The sequence below is a fragment of the Ctenopharyngodon idella genome, chromosome 12, assembly GCF_019924925.1.
Source record: "Ctenopharyngodon idella isolate HZGC_01 chromosome 12, HZGC01, whole genome shotgun sequence".
Classification (NCBI taxonomy): Eukaryota; Metazoa; Chordata; class Actinopteri; order Cypriniformes; family Xenocyprididae; genus Ctenopharyngodon; species Ctenopharyngodon idella.
Genome location: NC_067231.1, coordinates 26,423,959 through 26,445,901, shown reverse-complemented (window position 1 = coordinate 26,445,901; position 21,943 = coordinate 26,423,959). Strand labels below are relative to the sequence as shown.

Below are 21,943 nucleotides of genomic sequence, written 5' to 3'. Positions count from 1 at the left end.
AGCAGTCCCCATGGGGGAAATGGATTAATAAACATGCTAAATGATGTTTTTTGAAAATGTAAAAATGCAGAAAGTTTTCTGTGATGGGTAGGTTTAGGGGTAGGGGGATAGAATATACAGTTTGTACAGTATAAAAACCATTACATCTATGGAGAGTCCCTACAAGGATATTGAACCAGACACAACTGTAAGTGTGTGTGTGTGTGTGTGTGTGTGTGTGTGTGTGTGTGTGTGTGTGTGTGTGTGTGTGTGTGTGTGCGCGCAGTGTAAGCACATGCTGTCCTCCATCTGCCGGTTATTTCCTTTCCTGTGCAGCCAGGTTTCCTGCTCGGGTCTGACACACACTTCTTAACCTTTGGATAAGATACACTACACACATTCCTTAAACAAGTCCTGGACACTACACACATGCACAGACTCACAAACACACACTCCACAGACGTGTTTGCACACAACCCGCTGGAATATCTCCATGTTTTCAGGTCTCTGTGGAGCGTTTGGTAACAGCTCTGATAATGAGAGACGCTGTGCCAGCGAAGCAGCAATAACAGGAACAATGAGAAAACAAAAAAAAAAACAAGAAAAATCCTTTGAATACTCCTGCAGACGCTGAGAAGATCAGAGAGTGTGACTGTGCTGAACACGCAGCTTTTATAACCACACGCAATATGATGAACAATCAAGAAATGTGTGAAAGATGAAATAAAAATGAACCCCAGGCCAGACATTCTACGCTTGGATTATATGAATGAAACTGGATCTCAAAAACATTACAGTGTTTGCGTGAACATAAAAAAAAGATTAAGGTGAGTATATTTAAGCTCATCGGAGCACTTTTTTCATTATTACACAAAAAAAAATTACTTCTGAATTAAATGCAGGATATTCCCTTAATGTGGCCATTTTTCTTGTTCATTTGAAATGAGAGTTTGATGAATTACACATAACATTCACAACTCAAAAATCCCTCCTCAGTCCATCCAGAAACTGCAAAAACCGCTTACTCAGAAATTATTGCATACTGACATCACAACCATGAGCTCATTAACATATGATCGACCATATTTACATAACGTCTATTCTGTATTGAACATCTCTGCCCTCTCTGGATGAGTCTTAAAGGTACAGCAGCAAAAACTGTTTGTTTTTAATACTAAATGAGGAGAGGTTGGAAAATGGTTATTTAAAGGGAAAATTATCCCATGATTTTTTCACCCTCAAGTTATCCTAGGTGTATTTGACTATCTTCTTTCAGATGAACACAATCGGAGATATTTAAAAAAAATATCCTGGCTCTTCCAAGCTTTATAGTGGTAGTGAAGGGGGGCTAGATTTTGAAGCCCCAAAAAATTCATCCATTCATTATAAAAAATAATGCATATGGCTCCAGGCGGCTAATAAAGGCCTTTTAAAGCAAAGCGATGGGTTTTTGTACAAAAAATATCCATATTTAAAACTTTATTAACTATAATATAGTATTATATATAGTATTATATAATAGATTCCGTACACATACTACGCAAGTCGACTTGCACCACAAGAGTAACCTGTGACGCGATGTATGATACAGGACATAAGCCTGAGTCTGGCGCAAGACACCTTGACAAACCTTGGACTTCAAAGAAAAAATAACACGCAACAGCAACAACAAAAGAAAAGCAATTTCAGCCATTTTTACTGAGGAAATGTTTTGACCCTACCTTGAGCAGTGATGTTTCAGTGTATTATTTGGAAGTCCATTGTAGCCGGCGAGCTGTAGGAGGAATCCAACCGTCACATCGCTCCTTCAGACTTAAAACTTTGCCTCATACTCTCTCTCTCTCTCTCTCTCTCTCTCTCTCAGATCTCTTCTAAAATTTGCTAGATCTATCTATCTATCTATCTATCTACTCCACAAATCCACAGAATGAACAGGTGCAGCAGAAATCCAGGAGTTCAATGCAGCAGCACAATGATACCTGGAGGGAGAACAAGAGAGATAGAGACTCAGGTTAGATGTTTATTCAGGTAATTATGTAAGCCAGTCATTATCACAAAATAAACCTTGACAGGTTGTTAAAGAGTGCAACAGTCAGGTTCAGGAAATAAAAACTCCATTCATTTCACTCCATTTGATCTTTAACGATAACTTATAAACCTTTAAAGACAGCCCTACAGTGAGCTACCAGGTTGTTAATCCATGGTTTTTGCTTCTGCTGAAGCCGTCAGCCTGCATTATTTCAACTTATTTTTTAAAATAATCATGTTTAACAGTGAAATTCCTGGTGAAAAACTACATTACCCATGATGCTGCACAGAAAATGACATCCAACCAATCAGAGAGTCGAAAAAAGCAACACGCTTCAAACTAGCTCTTTAGCTCCGCCCACTCCCATAAAGCACTGCAAATTATGTAATCGAGTCAATCTCTCTATGCTCTCAAAATACTAAAGTGTTTGTATATATGCATATTTTGCAATAAATTGTAGTGTTGTGATTCACATAGTAGCTGCTTGTCTTGGTTCATGGCTTATAACTCTTTAACAAAAACTATTTTAAAATCCCTATGGGAAAAATTAATGAAAAAAATACATCCGGAACCAGTGCCACTGATAAGAGGACAGGCGCTAATGCACTGTATATGGCTACATACATGGACCACAAAGTGATATGAGAAGCATTAAACTAGCACAGCTATATTGGAAATTGGTTGCCAGGGACAATGGCCAATTATACAGTTTAGAGTTATTATATACAAATCAGAATCAACCAAAGTATTCCAGAGAGCCATGTAATAATAATAATAATCTTAACACAATGTGAATAATGAGGATAACAGAGGGTCTAAAGATCTGATTTTCCACATGTATGTGGCCTGGCACAGCATTATTATTATTATTACATAATTTCAATCCATTTGCTAATCTGATTCAAGTTACGCCCTGTATTCAGCCAAGATATGTAACACTTTGTCTCATTAACTTCTGACAGCAAGTTTCTACGATAATCTGATCTCAACAGAAGTCTACTTTTCACCCTATTATATCGTCCAACAGCCAAGCACACTTCTTCTCAACAAATATACTTAGGATTTGAGGTATCATTCATGTCTGTCGCACAAATGATGAGGGATGAGTTACGCGCTTAATACGGGTTTGTTCAAGTTTGAGCACTAATGTCATTTCCTCTTAATGGCTCCCTCAGAACGAGTCCTGTTAAACACAACCATTTCAAACACACAAATTACACAGGAAATCGACTTCATGCCTCGTTACTATAGAGCTCATTGTTGCTGTTTGTAATGGGAGTGAATACATTTAACAGCTCCTGATATTTCACCAACACAGCCACCATCCAGCATTTGAATCCAATTCAGCAGCCGTCAGTCCATCAGATTCAGATGGCGTTTTTAAAATTTAAACAGCTCTCGGCATCGCCACACATCGCAACGCCCTGGAGCCTGACCGCAGAGATGGCTTCTGTGTGTAATATAATCCCAGCAGCCCCTCCAGAGGATGCCACACATGAATTTAAATGAGAGGGAGAGATCGAATGGAGTGGGAGGAGGATTTAGATAAAGAGTGAAAAAAGGAAAGACACTTGATAGACACGATGAGGAGGAGGAGGAGGAACAGACAGGGGTGACAAAGTACAATTTATCTACCTGGGAAAAGCTGCAAGGGTAGAGAATCTTCATGCTTGTGCATTCCAAGCTGTTGCTATGGTGAACATCTAGTCTAGCAACCGGACGGAGTGGGGTTACGACGTTTTTTGTTCACACATGCATGGAATTGAGATGTAAAATGGCCACATCTCATTAGAATGCCTTAATAGGATTAGTTCAATTTCAAAAGAAAATTAGCCCAAGCTATACTCAACCTCAAACCATCCTAGTATATGACTTTCTTCTTTCTGATGAACACAATCGGAGTTATATTAATAAATATCCTGACGCTTCCGAGCTTTATAATGGCAGTGAGCGGAATCAACGAGTATGAGCTGAAGAAAGTGTTTCCATCCACATCCATCAATCATAAACGTACTCCACACGGCTCCGGGGGGTTAATAAAGGTCTTATGAAGCGAAACGATGCATGTGTGTAAAAAAAAATATCCATGTTTAACAAGCTATGAATTAAAATATCTAGCCTCCATATTCTACTTACTAAGAAAGTGTAAAACTCTCGCAGTTCAAAAAGCTTAACTGATGCGATGGCAGTTCTGTTTTTTTTTTTCGTATATTGAATATGGAAGGCGGTCTGATGGAAGCTAGATATTTTACTTCATAACTTGTTAAATGTGGATATTTTTTTACACAAACGCATTGCTCCCCCCGGAGCCGTGTGGAGTACGTTTATGATGGATGGATGTGGATGGAAGCACTTTCTTCAGCTCATACTTGTTGATCCCGCTCACTGCCATTATAAGGCTCATGTGTCAGGATATTTATTAATTTTTCTCAGATTGTGTTCATCAGAAAGAAGAAAGTCATATACATGACTTGAGGGTGAGTAAAGCTTGGGGTCATTTTCAATTGAAAGTAAACTAATCCTTTAAATTTACCATGAAATCAAAAGTGACAATTCTCGTAATCTTCTCATGATCTTTCATCAAAAACATTAGCGTCTCCACGCCCTCCCAAAGACATCTCTTCTCTGATGACGAGAGCACCAGCACAAGGTCAGGACAACAAACTCAAGTCCCACCCTATATGTTTTCTAGTTCAAGAAGCCACTTCACTCGGATATAGGCTACATCACAGTAGGGAACACAAAACAATAGCAATTTCTATTCCATGCCAACTTTACCATGATAAGATAATAGATCATGCATTTTATATTTCACAATTTGCCAAAAATGACCATGGTAATCATGTTTTCCATAGTAAAATCATAATAAATCAATATTTGATCATAAAAACACTTGAAGCTTTTATTTTTATACACACACACTAAACATAATAAGTGGTTCTGAGCTCCAAAGTCACGTAATTTCAGTAAACGAGGCTTCGTTACGTCATAAGTGTTTCGAAATTTCAATAGTTTATGTGACTTTGGCAGTTTGATATGTGCTCTGAACCAATTTTGATTTTTTTGAAATCGCCCATCACTACATATAAAAGTCGTTATTTTGTTTTTTTGGCGCACAAAAAGTATTCTCGTCACTTTATAACATTAAGGTTGAACCACTGTAGTCACATGAACTGTTTTAAATATGTCTTTAGTAGCTTTCTGGGCATTGAAAGTGTTAATTATCTTGCTGGCAATAGAGGCCTCATTGTGCCATCGGATTTTATCAAAAATATCTTAATTTGTGTTCTGAAGATGAACAAAGGTCTTACGGGTGTGGAACGACATGAGGGTGAGTAATTAATAACAGAATTTTCATTTAACCCTTTAAAATGTAGTTAGAATTAGAAATTTAATAATCAAATGTAAAAATAAAATTGCATAGTCTTCACTGTATGAATTAAATATAAATTTATTCTTATTAAAGTGGGAAAAAAAGCTATTCAGTCAAGAGCAGTAAGTTATTTTCTCTTTTGTTTAATTCTCATTAATGACACAGAGCAGCAGGTTTATTAGGCTGCTGTCACTTTAAGAACACAGATCCATTATACTGATACACATCCGGTTTAAAAACTGTTTTCACAGGATGAATTAGTGTAGTGTGTGAAGTGTTTTGAGCTTTTAATTTATGATGATTACTAAAATATGTGATATTGTCGTTGTGATATTGTCGTTGTCATTGGACAACGGCCAATTATACAGTTTAGATTTATTATATACAAATATTTGACTGCAGAATGACACGACTAACCAATCAGAATCAAGTATTCCAGAGAGCAATGCAGGTTTATTAGGCTGCTGTCACTTTAAGACCACAGATCCATTACACTGATAGACATCTGGTTTACACCCAACTTTCACTTGAGTCATAACCAGCTATTGTGTTTACTTGCTACTCACAAAATCCTGTCATTGCCACTGTAATGATGGACAAAACATGATAAAAACTTGCAGCTCGGCAATTGAAAGCCAGCTCATACACACACCGTCATTCATCTTGAAATCATATAATTCGATTTGCGTCTTCCGATTGGTTCTTCTGTGGACTGCTGACAAAGGGAAGTGGCGTTTAGTGGTTTCTGCCAAAAAACTGGTATTTCTGAATGGGCTGACGCTGGGATTTAGCGGATTTGAAGCGAAAGTATTTGATAAACGTATACTATGAGCGGAGAGCGTTTGCTCAATATCATTATCTCATTTTTGATGGAGGTGGCGTTAGCGGCTTTTGCATCTGAACTATTCATATTTACATACTGCAATATACACAATATAGCAAAATCTCTAACAACAGACAATTTATACCGTGGTAATGATATATATCGTCATACCACCCAGCCCTATCTACAACTTGTTAATCAGGTAAGTGGGAGCAGTTGTTGGCCAATGACCACTCTCAAAATAACCAAATATTAACCGTCATCACCATCTTTTCTTTCATATAATGACTCAAGGGCAACACTAATATAATGCTTCCAAAAAAAACTCAATGGAAATGTATGAGGCGTAACATCAATAAACACTCGTCTCTGTGCCTCTCTGTGTGCTTCTGTTGTCCCTGGTGAGCAGAAAATTTTCTGTGTAACCTTTAAAGAGCAGATGAAAGGAGCATATCTCAGACGGGCGATGCTCTGCCCGTGAACTCCCTTGATGAGTAGAGAATAATCCCTGATCTCCTCCTGCGGGTCACATCTGATGCTCTCCACAGTGAGCGTCTCTCGTGCAGAGTTCTGCGGGACTGATTTCAGCTTCAGTTGCATGATAACAGGCTTTCGCTCCCTGGATATGACAGCAAAATAGGTCTTACATCCTGAGTGTTGAACACACCACAGCATACTGAATGAACGGAGCTGATCGTCTGGAAAGGCAGATGCAAGTTGCCAGCTTCATTCACATCCGTTTTATGGAATAAATCCTGCATAATCCACTAAATGTCACATATAGCAAATAGGATAATGAAGAAGAACTATAGATTTTCATGTTCTAAAAACAATGTGAAAGTGAAACCAGAAGTTGATCAGCCTAGAAAAGTGGTCCCTCATCAAAAGGGCAACTTTACAGCTCAATTTTTGCAGAGGGGAATTAAATTCAAGTAGCTCAGCAAAAATAGATGCTGCATTTCTTCATTTTTAATTTCAGAGATATTTTTCCAAAATGAGACGTTGAAAAAAAAAAAAAAAAAAAATAGCTGACAAGCTTTAAAAATGACAAAAAAGACTCCAAATCTATATGCTTATATATAAATATATATATATATATAAAATATATAAAATAAAAAAACAAAGTAAAACAAAAAATATATAAAATATATATATTTTATATATTTTTTATTTTATTTTGTTTTGTTTTATTTTATATATTTTATATATAAAACAAACAATAAAATAAAAAATAAAGAAATATGTAAAATATATAATATTTTATATATTTTATACATTATTTTGTTTTTTATTTTATATATTTTATATTTTATATATAAAACAAACAATAAAATAAAATTAAATTAAATTTAAAAAAAAAGTAAATAAAATAAAATAAAATAAGATAAAATAAAATAAAATAAAATAAAATAGCATTAATAAAAAGAGCCGTGTGAATATCCTCCAAACATCAGAAGTAGGAAAGCTTTGAACAATAATAGCACGCCGCAATTCAACAAAACTCATGAGTTACGCACCAGAGTTGATGGATCGGGTTTGTTCAAATCCCCAATGCAAAGTGTGAGCAATAATAATAGTGATTACTGCCTTAGCAAGCACTACTAAGATATTATACAGTCAGAAAAGAAAGATTTGAACAGCTATTAAACGTGCAAAGGCCATTTGTGCAGCTATTTAATGAATGCATAACACTGCTGAGACCCACACTGCTCTGTGTGTCCCGTCTCATCCAATCACCTTTAGCCTCTCCTGAGATACCAAACATCCCTGAATCAAAGACGAACAACTGCTGTTTTTCAGAAAAAGCAGAAAAATACATGAAGAAAGGCAGTTTCACGTCCATATCTCTGGATCTGTGTGCTGTAAAAGCGCTGTGTGCGTCCCCGGGCAAAAATCTCACTAATTAGCAGCGTTTGTTCTGCCAGCAGACAGTCTTCTAGCACTGGAAATCAGGGTTTATACTTAAAACCTCCATTAGCATGCAATATATCTGAGCAAAACTCGGCTAGAATTTTCCAGGATTACTGCAACGGTCCTGTAAATACTCTACAAAGCCTCTTTCAATGAAAGTTTAGTCATGTAATGTGCACGTGTTCGTGACCTGCGCATTTGGGTTTAACGGTGATTCAGGATGGATTTATCAATAGCCGCTCCTTATGTGACTCACCCACATTCACAAGAGCTGAAGACCAATTTATATGAATGATACAAACAGTTTTTAATTCAACTATTTCTGGTTGTTCCCAGTGGAAACGGCCCCGCATGTTGAGACTAGTATGATAAAATCACTTACTAACCTTGTCTTATCAACGCTTGCAGAACTCAACTAGCTATTCTTAATAATCGACTAATGTAATGATTATTAGAACAATTAAATCAACTATTTGGGTGATTAATGCTACAATTATTTACCAGATAAGTTAGCTTTTGCCTTAAATCAACTAACAAAGAAAAGAAGTTCACTTCAAAGTTTTCTCACAAACCTAGAAAAACAAAGGCCAATTTCCTCATGATAAGATGCATTTCACAACATTATAATTCAGTTATAATGTTGTGAAAGGTTATAATTCAGTACATAATGCATGACAATATCATATTTAGACGACTTTAATTGAACTTACACGGTGCATTAAAGATAAAAGCAAAAAATGCAAGGGCATTTCCTACAGCAATTACATTGTTAATATGCATAACCAGAAGTTTATTGGTCTAGAAAAGTGGTCTCTCATCAAAAGGACTTTACAGCTATAATTGCACATTTTTGTACAGAGGAATGCAAAATGCAAAACTAGAAGCTGCATTTCTTTTCATTTCAAAGAGATATTCTTTTCCAAAATGAGATGCTGTTTTCTGTGAAACAAAGGCAGACGGTTAGTGGCTGACAAGCTTTAAAAAGGACAAAGAAAGACCGAAAACGCTTTAAAATAAAAAATAAAAGATTAATTTAAAAAAATTTAAATGAAATAAATAAATGAAAAAAATACAATACAAAATAAAAAATTAACAAAATAAAAATAAAATAAATGAAATGAAATAAAATACATTACAATATAAAAAAATGTAAAAATAAAATAAAAAATAAAAGATTAATTTTAAAAAATGAAATGAAATAAAATACATGAAAAATACAATACAAAATTAAATAAAAAAATAAAATGTAACAAAATAAACAATAAAATAAATAAAATACAATACAATATAAAATTAGATTAAAATATAAAATTTAACAAAATAATATAAAAATGAAATAAAATAAAATACAATATAAAAATTTTAAAAAAAAAATGTAATTTAACAAAAATAAAATAAAATAAAATAAAATAATACTGCATAAATAATGCATAAGCAGAGTGAATATTCTTTAAAAACATTTCCTAAGGTGCTCCACAGATACAAGTTTGGAAAGTCATACAGGTTTGTAAGGCATTTCCGCTTTTAAACCCTCCAGAACACTTGCCCCATTTAACATAGTTGTGCATTTCTGTATACACAAGATATCTGCTTGTACAACCCGAGCGACAAATCAAATGATTGTCTGTGGGCAGTATATAACAGCTTCACTAAGGGGCACTGTGGCGATTCAAACTGTCTTTAGCACCAGTGAAGCAGACAGGAAGCTGCCAACACGAGGCTGATCATTTACCTATTGGGAGCGCTCGAAATATCGCTTCTAATCGCGTGTCATTTCCTGGCCCAAAGAAACGAATGGTGGCCTGGATTTAGTGCCCTGATTTTAACTGTCATAAATGAGGGCAAAACTTCAATCATTAATAGCCTGATTTCCCACTTTGAATAACATGCATATCTAAGTACCAAATTACCACAAACCAAGCAGAATAAACAAGCCCTGACACACAAATCAAGATAAGCTAAATGTCCACTAGAAAATCCTCTTCTCTCTCTCTCTGTGCAGCACCAATCACTGTTTTTTTTTCCACTTCACTGTATTTTCTTTTCCTGGTGTGTGTTTTCCTCCCTGAGTGGGCATCTGTTTCCTGTCAGTGAAATATCAGGTTATAAAAGCATATCTCTGGGCCGCAGCGTGTGTTGATGATAGGCTGTGTTCTGATCATGTATCATAGACGGAAGACAGCAGGACAGACAAAGCCAGGATTCGCGTCGGCCATCAGGATTCAGATGAGGGTATTAGTGAATATTATGTGACAGAGAAATGATCTTTGGCAACACAGAATCTCTGTGAGAGAAGATGTCTGGGAAAGAGACACGGATCTGATGAGAGATGAGCCTTTAAGACTAAACAAAACAATCACGAAATCTAAGTCCAACTGGAACTACATTATTGAAGACTGAAGAAAACACACACACACACATATAATTAGCTATTAATAGCTAGTATTATTAAAGTATTAGTTGTGAATTATATATTAAAAAAATCAATATGACAATTTAGATTATATATTATAGCATTGATTAATTTATTATATATATACAGGGTTCCAGACTGAGACCATGTTTTGAGCATGTGTGCGTTAAAATTTGTATGTATCTCTAAAAGGAAAAGTAGCTATTTATAAGCGCAGTGCTGCTTTGTTTACAGTGGTAACCAAGGAAACGCTGTATCACTGCTCTTCCATAAGCGCCACCTACTGACCGAGAGTGAATTTGCGTCGCATTCCGCCTGTCTACTTTTGTTTCATGCTTTTTTTGTGTGTAGCATATAATTTCACAAAGATGAAGTCAGACCGTTCTGTTTTTGACCGATATTTTTTTTATTTGATAGTTAAAAGATTAAAACATTTCTTTTTACATCAGTGCAAAACTAGGGTATGCAGATTAAGACAACTATTCGTCAGCATGCATTGATAAATCCCATGTTGTAGCCAAAAAAAAAAAAACTGAGAAAGTTGGTAGCACCAGTGCAACCAGTGGAAAAGTTAGTCATATATATATATATATATATATATATATATATATATAGTATAGTATATATAAACATATTCTGCAATAATACTATAATTATTAATTATAAATTATACATTACAATTTAACAGCTAATTATTTATTTATTTATTATTAAAAATTAATAAATAATAAAATGTAGATTATATATTAGCATTGATTGATTTATTTATATATATATATATATATATATATACACACACACACACACACACATATATATAAACTAATTAATAATAATAATGTAATAATACTATAATTATGTATTACAATTTAACAGCTAATTATTTATTTATTTATTTTATATATTTCTATTTTATATATTATTATATTTTTATAAAATCCAATACTAATTCTTAATGAAAGTCCAACTGGAACTTTAACAAAAATATTTTATATTATATTATTAAATTATATTATATTATATAATTGTTTTTTATTATATTTTTAATATTTTAAATAATGCAAAATACTGTGCAATATATGTTACATTTTCTCAATCCAGGTGTGGCAAAAAGTTTTGGCTCTACATCGTTGCAATCAAAGAAAAGTCTCTGTGTTAGTAGACCACTGATTTAAAAAAACCTTCAGACACATCCATCTATAGCTGGTCAATACTACAATCCACTCCAGAGTCCCTGAACACTTCTCCTTCAGCTCACTTCCTGTCCTTCATTTACCAGCGATCCCTCTCTTCCTCTGCTTTCTTCCTCTCAGATGCTGGTTGGTCGTGCTGCACATAAACAGCCCCAGTGGAAGAAAGGCCTGCATTGTGTCCACTGCACCTGGGCTAGCCTGGTCCGCGTGGGGGTTTTGGACTCTGATTACGGTCCAATCTCTGAGTCAGTGTCGCAGAGCAGATTCTCTTTGAGAGAGCATCCCACATCTGTTCTGAAAGCCAGGATGTTTTCTGATTTAAGGAATGATTCACCCAAAAATTAAAATTCAGTCAACCTTTACTCACCCTCATGTCGCTCCAAACCTCTATGACTTTCTTTTTTTCTGTTGAACACACAAGATGTTCTACAAAATAAAATAAAATAATAAAACAAAATAAAATAAAAAATAAGATAAAATAAAATAAAAAAATAGTAGAGTAGAATAGAAAAATAAAATAAAATTTCAAAAATAATAAAATAAAATAAAACAATAATACCAAAATAAAATATAATAAAATAAAAAAATAAAATAAAATAAAAAAAATTGTAGAGTAGAATAGAAGAATAAAATAAAATAAAAATAATAAATAAAATAAAATAAAATAAAACAAAAAATAATAAAATAAAAAATAAGATAAACTAAAAAATAGTAGAGTAGAATAGAAGAATAAAATAAAATTTAAAAAATAATAAATAAAATAAACAAATAAAATAAAATAATTAAAAAAAATAAAATAAAAAAATAAGATAAAATAAAAAATAGCATAGTAGAATAGAAGAATAAAATATATATTTTTTTAAATAATAAAACAAAATAAAATATAATAAAATAAAAAATAAGATAAAATAAAAAATAGTAGAGTAGAATAGAAGAATAAAATAAAATAAAAAATAATAAATAAAATAAAATAAAATAAACTGCTGTTGCATGAAAAAGAGCAGTGAGAATCTTCTCATTTTGTGTGCAGGTCAAAAGGATGGTCATACAGGTTTGGGATGACATGGGAGTAAGTAAAGGATGATCATTTCCATTTATGAGTGAACTGTCCCTTTAATTGTCTAGAATGGTTGCCAAGCATACGTATAATTTCTTGGAGGGTTTGCTGCAGCGTGTGAGGGTGTAACTGAGGTGAGAGAGGTAAAACCGCAGGGTCTCATTAATCACCTCCTGCCTTCTGCCGGGCACAGTTCTGTATTTTAGCTGAAGCTAAAAATAGATATCCTTGGCAAATTGTGAGAGAACACACACACCTGTCACCTGTGATTCATTTGCGAAGGTACACACAAACAAACACACACACACACACACACACTCCTTTTCACAAACACACAGGGGCCAAAACGAACGTTCGCCAAGTGGCAAATGTAAATAAACTTGGCTTGGTGAGTAAATGAAACCAGCTGGTCAGTATCTTTTTCTAAGGATTTTGGTTTAAACTGCAGTGTAAAGGTCCTTTCACACTGAACGCGAAATTCGGCACAAATATTCGCCGCGATGACGCTCTTGAATTGAAACAATAGATCCCTATGAGGCTATTCACACCGGGCGCGAACATTCGCGATGCGAAAAAGTGTGGATTTTTTATTTTTTTTCCAACCTGTGTGTCGATTTTTTCCCCTGTCGTTCCGCGATGAAACAAACTGTCCAATTAGAGTTGCGCCTTAGATCATTTTCCACTGAATTATGTGATCACTGTCCGTTTTCTTCCATGTGCGTGAGTGTTATGATTATGAGAGCACGTTTTATATCTGTCAGTCATCATGTAATCATACACTGTAAAAAATGAATGTGATTTTAAAGGTAAAATATTGTAAAAACGCTATACTATATACAGGGAAAAACTGTAAAAGCTATTACCAGACATTTTATGTAATTTTCACAGTAAAATGCTGTAAATTTTACAATTTTTAGAAGTAAAAAAGAACAAATCAATGTATAATTTACAGTCAAAAACTGTAAACTGATATTCCCACAATTCCCTGTGTGACACTCCACATTTGAAAGTATTTTGTTTAAATAATCATGTTTCTTAATAGTTTTTGTTATCAGTTATGTACATTAGAGTTTTATGTTACTTCTTCTGTTGTTTAATGAATGTTTATTGCATTGTATAAGTGTTGTGGGTTACCATGATGGTGTTTTGCATTTGCATGAATCACTCTGTGCACCTTCTTTTTATTAGTATATACTTCAGCTCGTGTAAAAGCTATTTGTGATGAACTCTGATTCTTCATGTGGCTTTGTCGTTTACCACCTGCATTATAATGGTGGTTGTCAGTATATTTTAAAGTTACAAAACAGATTTTAATAGTAGTGTGCATTGTTGAATTTATTGGTTTACATTCAAATTTTCTTGTTTGTAAATTACAGTTTTATACTGTAAAATTTACAGTTTGTTCTGTAAATGTGTTTACAGTTTTTTTGTATTTTTTACAAAATTATTCTGGCAACCGCAGCTGCCAAAATTATTTTGTAAAAACTACGGATTTTTTTTTACAGTGTATCTCCTGCTCTTCCGTAGCCTATATAAAAAATGAGAGAAACATTTTTCTACAGATAAAATATGAAGGCAAATAGACATGATTATGACGATATGTTTTCTGTGTGTTTTTTATGCAGCTCATGGTATTTTTATAACAATAAAGGATGTTTATGACAAATGATAAGCAGATTTAGCATTCAATCCATTATAAAACGTACAAAGAATGCATGTCTGCCCATTATCGAATCAAAACCCACTTTAGGTCATATCAGAAGCTATTACAATAACTCGATGATGGTTTAAAGTGCGTTTTGAGCAAAGACATTAATAATCATATAAATTTTGAAATGTAGCTTGATGCTAATTGTACCTCTAATTATATTTTATGATGTATTCTTGTAAGCATTATTGATAGTTTGTGTTTCTAATGTAGTACCAAACTTTATTTATCTTAATTTAACGCTGTATGCAGCAGGCGTTGTTAAAGCCATATACGAGGCACATATGCAGGCGTGAATTAGCAGATGATGATCAGTCGTTTTGGGTTCAGTGTGAAAGGTCCATTCTTCCGCGATTCGCCTTGCTTTTTCGCGTCGTGTTCAGTGTGAAAGGCTTCCGACTTAAAATCAAATAGATAACAACAATCAATTACTGATAAGCTTAATGACTGTAGAGCATCTTCTAAAATCCTTCGAACAACCTCAGCATAAAATTTCCCAGCCGATTAGTTTATAATATAATTATAAAATAAATAATTATATGAATTCTAATAAATAAAAATATATTTATATACATGTTATTTTTTATATTTTCATTATATTTTCATTATTAATATTTGTATTAAATAATGCAAAATACTGTGCAAGATGTGTTACATTTTCTCAATCCAGGTGTGGCAAAAAAACTACTAAAAATTGTTTTTGTTAAAATTTAAATAAGGCTGAAATAAAAATAAAATATAAATATTAGATGAAAAACTTAAAATCTTAAATGTAAACAAGCTGAAATAAAATGTTTAAGCTGAAGTAAAACAAACTGAAATAAAAGTAAATTACACCTAATATATAAATATATATATAAACTAAATGAAGATGACAAAAGTACATAACAAAATTACTAAAACTTAAACTATAATGAAAACTAAAAATATAAAATTAAAAGCTAATTCATAACATTAATAAATACTATACTATATATAAATAAAACAGAAAAATAAATACAAAATAAAGTAATATCTAGGTTGCTACACTGAGCATTTCCTTTAATAACCGCTACAAATTATAAAATAGCTATCAGGAGTGGGCTATTAGGATTTATGAATAACTTTATTGTCACAAAATATAATTTACTTGAGAAGTGAAACCACATTTGCATTCAGATGCTATGAATCTTTATGTGAACTCCAAACTGAAGCATAAATTCTCTGAATACAGTCACGTTCATTCAATAGAAAGTATATTCATTCACTTTCAGTTCAGTCCATTATCTTATTTTGCTTCATATCTGTTTCTGCTCCGCTCACACGGATAGTGTGATTACTGTAACCTGTTAATATGGGTGCCAAAATAAACATAAGCTACTTTCACATACATGTGAGACAGGTCTAATGCTTGTTGTATTTGTCATAGACCACAGAACAAGAAAACACACAAAAAACCAATACAAACTTCTGGTTTCTCCTTTCCTTCCACATAGCACATCTCATTCTCCTCTTGATTCTCTGCCTTTATCAGTCAATCCTGTTCAGTCATGTCAAACATGCTCCAGCTGAAGCGTTTTATCAGCAGTCGCAAACACACACACACTATTGCTGACTGGGTTTCTCCAAAACTTATTTTAAGTGGAAAATCTGTTATCAAGTGAGGAAGAGGGGGGGAAAAAATGTATGATTTTTCCTCTGAACACTTCAGATGCCGTTATCAGAGAACAAACCTGATGCCGAGGAATTCTGCTGACATGAAAATCTCCCTCAAACAGATGGAGCTACACATGAATACGTCCTGCTACTTGTTGCAGAGCTAGATTTTTATAGTTTCAAAAATATACATATTGTGGCTCTTACCCCATGCAAATGTTGCTGCCACAACGCTAGAGATGATTAACACGTGTTGTTATGTGGTTGGACTCTGAGTGGTTTTAAGTTTTCACGCTTCTACACTGTCACTAGTACAAATGTTGCATGCTAAAGTTTTACACTTAGGCCAGAAATATACTATATGCAACTGTGCAAAATATAAAAGTGAATGCTTGGCCAGTGCATTGAAAGTATGCATACAGAAATATGCATGCTGGCAAGTAACAAACCTTTGCTGTAGCAAACTGCACTTTGTAACTTATTCTCTCTAAGCTATTAAAACAGTAATTTTAGTTTGTAAAAACACATGTAAAATATGTTTACAGTATTAGGGAAATCTTTAATATTCTTCTGTTATGACAAACTACACAGAACTTTGATGTGGTGAGCAGAAGCTAAAAACAGAAGCTTTTAACCTTGACACGTGATAGCACTGCAAAAAGATAAAGAGAGGGAGGTGGATGTGAGAAAAAAAAAATACTGTGACAGGTTTTATTTTGATTAATGATATTTACTAGGAACCTAAAACTTGCCAGGATGATTCCAGCAACGGAAACCAGGCTGAGCAAAAACAGATACAAAAACAGTCTGTCTGATGGAGGAGAGCACAGGTGTAAAAATGAGCTGCTCCAATTTACTTTCTGTAAGAGAAAGTCAGTCGCACCATTTTTTGGTCTGCATTCCAAGCATAAAATAGAATAAAATAGAAATATAGAATAGAAATAAATGAATAAAAATAAATAAATATAGAACAGAATAGAATAGAGTAAATAAATATAAATAAATACAGAATAAAATAGAACAAAATAGAATTAAATAAATAAATATAATAAATAAATAAATAAATAAATAGAAACAAATATAAAATAGAATAAAATAAAATAGAACAAATACATTTTAATAAATAAATATAAATAAATAAATTAAATAAATATAGAATAGAATAGAATAAAATAAATAAATAGAATAAAATTAATAAATAAATAGAAACAAATATAGAATAGAATAAAATAAAATAGAATACATTTTAATAAATAAATATAAATAAATAAATAGAATATAGAATAGAATAGAATAATATAGAAATAAAAATTAATAAAGAATAGAATAGAATAACAGAATAACAATAAATAAATAAATAAAAATAAATAAATTAACATAAAAATAAATATAGAATAGAATATATAATACAATAAATATAAAATATAATATAATAATATAGAAATAAAAATTAATAAAGAATAGAATAGAATAACAGAATAACAATAAATAAATAAATAAAAATAAATAAATTAACGAATAAAAATAAATATAGAATAGAGTAAAATATAGTAAAATTAAATAAATAAAATCACAGGTGTATAAAATCAAGCACTAGGCATGCAGACTGCTTCTACAAACATTTGTGAAAGAATGGGTCGCTCTCAGGAGCTCAGTGAATTCAAGCGTGGTACCGTGATAGGTTGCCACCTGTGCAATAAGTCCATTTGTGAAATTTCCTCACTACTAAATATTCCATCTTCAACTGTTAGTAGTATCATAACAAAGTGGAAGCAATTGGGAACAACAGCAACTCAGCCATGAAGTGTTAGGCCACGTAAAATCACAGAGCGGGTCAGCGCATGCTGAGGCGCACAATGCGAAGAAGTCGCCAACTTTCTGCAGAGTCAATAGCTACAGACCTCCGAACTTCGTGTGGGCTTCAGATTAGCTCAAGAACAGTGCGTAGAGAGCTTCGTGGAATGGGTTTCCATGGCTGAGCAGCTGCATCCAAGCCTTACATCAACAAGTGCAATGCAAAACGTTGGATGCAGTGGTGTAAAGCACACCGCCACTGGACTCTAGAGCAGTGGAGACGTGTTCTCTGGAGTGACAAATCATGCTTCTCTGTCTGGCAATCCGATGGACGAGTCTGAGTTTGGCGGTTGTGCCAAGTGTAAAGTTTGGTGGAGGGGGGATTATGGTGTGGGGTTGTTTTTCAGGGGTTGGGCTTGGCCCCTTAGTTCCAGCGAAAGGAACTCTTAATGCTTCAGCATACCAAGACATTTTGGACAATTTCATGCTCCCAATTTTGTAGGAACAGTTTGGGGATATATATATATATATATATATATATATATAAAGAAAGTAATTAAGTAGCTGCTAATTGACTAGTTGGCTGTTGAATGGCTAGTTGATTTATCAACCATTTTGATGTGTTGATGATAATGACCTTAAGTTTAAGATACTGGAGCAAATCCTGAACACTCATAACAGAGACATTCTGTGACACACGGTCTCTCTCTATCCATAAATCACTTTCTGTTTCTTTACTAGCACAAAAAAATTGCTTACCATTACTGGCATATCACCATCATAAGCAGGACACAGTTTATTTCTCTCATCCTTGCATTTCTTTGAGAGTAAGGCCTGATCTGCAGGCCTCCGCTTCACAATCTGATCTTGTTTTGACAGTGATGAAAACAGTGATGAATAGAATGAATAACATAACATAAAGGAAACTGAGTTAGTCTTTGAAAAGGAAAAACAGGACTGATGGACTAAAAAAAACAGGGAATACAGGTGGCTAAGACATTTTCACATGAGCTTCAGATAGTGTCTCAGATCTGAGACATAAAGGCACCTCAAAACCCTTCCAACGGCCGCTAAGATGCTTAAAAAGCAAACAGATGCTTTAATTGCTGCATTTAGAGTAGTGCTGCATGATCTCCTGGGGGACTGTTTTATTACAAACACACACACACCCAGTAAAGCCGGCGCCCCACTAGCAATGTTCAGCCGTATGCTTCATTTAGTAATAAGCTTCACATATTTTGCATGTGAGTGTTAACAGCCGCTGCAGCTCTCAGACAACATTCATCATTACTTCTTCAAGTTGTGCGGAAGAAAAAAAAAAAAAAGGGGAACCTAGATTGCACGTGGATAATGAAGAAATGTTTTTGGGACAGGAACATACAAGAAATGATCAAATGTGTGATAAAAGCAGGAACCCGCAGCTGCTGTTCATACACATCCTCAGAAATGTTTGCTGTTTGCACACCACAAACCCACATGCCGATTTCACTCTGAAGTACACTTTATAATTTTCAACTGTATGGACATCCAGAGCAAGCTTTTAGAGCATTTTATCAGCTGGCAAGAATCAAACACAGAATAATAACTTACAAAATCTAGTGAGCGGCCCTCCGAAACAATTTTATGGCATAAAATGCACGCCTGCAATGCAAAGTCTGGTCTAAAAAGAGACATTATGCTGGATTCTAAAATACAGCAGCATCACGTTTCCTTCACGGTGAAGGCAAACCCAGTATGCACTGCAATTATTTAAGTAAAAAAAAAAAAAAAATTATCCAAGATGGTTGAAAGAATTGACGATAATAATATTTACTAAAATAAATGTAATAATTATTTAAAAAAATATGAATATGAATAAATAAATAAATGCATATGTAAATAAATAAGTAAATAAATAAATATGAATAATAATACAGATAATAATATTTAAAAAAATATGAATAAATAAATAAATAAATAAAATTGCAAATAATGTATTAATAATAATAAATATGTAAAACAGTAAGTAAATAAAATAGCAAATATGTAAATACACAACTGTAATAATATTTAATAATATTTTAAAAATAATTATGAAAAAATGAGAAAATAAATAAGAAAATAAATTATGTAATAATAAATATATAATATGTAAAACAAATAATTACAAAAGTAAATAATAGTAAATATATAAATACACAAATGTATAAATAAGTACATAATAAGTAAATAAATATGTAAATAAATACATACATACATGTATTTGTATTATTATATATTTATTTTATTTAAATGAATAATTTCACTTCATTTGTGTGTGCACAATTTATTGTTTGTACTTATTAAATCAGAAGTTTGTAACCTATTCAGATTTCTCCATCCAGACTGTAAGTGAACCAAGTGACCTTCAATATAAAAAAAGCTTGTTTTTTAAAACATTAGCATTAGAATATTGCGATAGCTTAGCAACATGTGCTAAAATCAGACACTGTGAGTGTTTGAGTCTTCATGTGAGTGAACTTTATGTTTCAAATCAGTCACTTGAGGTTTTATAACAGTTAGGCCACTGCCTCATAAGATGGCTGTCTATGTAGACTGTGGCCAGTTGGTTTTGAAACAGAAAGCCTAAGCTTAAAATTGCCAACAAACACTGACTAGAGAACAGTCCTTGACACTACAACCTACACCTTAAACCATTATAGGAGGGAGTGAAATCTTTTTCTCAGATCAGGAGGCCACAGGAACTTCCTCTCTTTCCTAGTCTTTCACACTGAGTCATTGTTTAAAGCTGACTCAGAATACGAGCTCAAATACGGAAGGAAAAGAGACTTATGACATCATTTCCTGTGAGCAAGATAGCATTTGTGGTCAAGCAGAAGAGAATATAAAATTAGCTGCCCTGAGAAAACTTCTCATACATCAATTTGAACATATGTATTAAACTTTCAGACAGCAAAAACAAATTAACCAAGATGCAAAACAAAAGTGGACCAGAACGTGGGTCTGTTTCCTGCTTCAAATAACTGTTCACTCAAATGAGAGTGAGTCATCTACAGCTCTCAGAGATAATACTAGCCGTGCCTTACACATAATCACATGTCAAAGACTCAACAAGGACCCGGTATGGTTGCCGCAGCTGTGTCTGGACCCTATGATGATTGTGACCATGTGATGATTTACTGCAAGTCCTTTATGACACACACACATATTTCAATGCACTTAAAACACTTTAAAAAAACATGAACATCCACAGCTACAATGAGTAAGCAAACTGTAAATGCAAAGTTTTTAGAACAATAATTCATCCAAAAAAACAACAAGTCCTTATTTAAAGGGGTCATGACATGAGAAATCAAATTTGTTAATAAAGGCCTTCTGAAGCAAAGCAATGGGTTTTTGTAAGTAAAATGTCCATATTTAAAACTGGTCGTCCGCCAGAAGCTAGTTATTTTAGTTTATAAAGTTATAAATATGTATATTGTTCTTACAAAAACCCATCACTTCGCTTCAGAAGGCCTTTATTAAAACACTGAAGCTGTATGGATTATATCTATGATGGATGGATGCACTTTCTTGGGCTTCAAAATCTCATACTCTGTTCACTACCATTATAAAGCTTGGAAGAGCCAGGATATATTTTAATGTAACTCTGATTGTGTTCGTCTGAAAGAAGATAGTCATATACACTTAGGATGGCTTGAGGGAGTAAATCATGGGGTAATTTTCATTTTTGGGTGAACTATCCCTTTAAAGGTGCCACCCCGTAAAAACAAGACAGAGGGTTAGAATGAGGGTTGAAAATAATCTTTTTCCACATATATATTAGCTTTTTTTAACATGATTAATGGAACCTCAAGGAACATTTTAAAATTAAAATTTGAGCTTTATACACATTTATACAAATCTACACCAGTTACACCATACAAAACACGGTGCTGTGATAAACCACTTGAATGGTTTTGTTTGGGTTTTTCTTCTCTCTCTCTATATAAAAAAAACTGTCTTTCCTGGTGCAGCTGGAAGTTTAAGCTGCCAGAAAAGAGCAAGAC

The 21,943-nt window shown here is 33.4% G+C and overlaps 1 protein-coding gene across 5 annotated transcripts in view; it reads right to left on the bottom strand.

Annotated features, from left to right (window-relative positions):
* ptprea (protein tyrosine phosphatase receptor type Ea) overlaps nt 1–21,943 on the bottom strand; it is an 89,336-nt gene that overhangs the window by 39,480 nt on the left and 27,913 nt on the right. For all 5 annotated transcript variants that reach the window (XM_051914585.1, XM_051914589.1, XM_051914590.1 and 2 more), the window contains exon 2: nt 1,701–1,958. The gene's annotated coding sequence lies outside the window, so the exon portion shown is untranslated. The remainder of the gene's footprint in view (nt 1–1,700; nt 1,959–21,943) is intronic.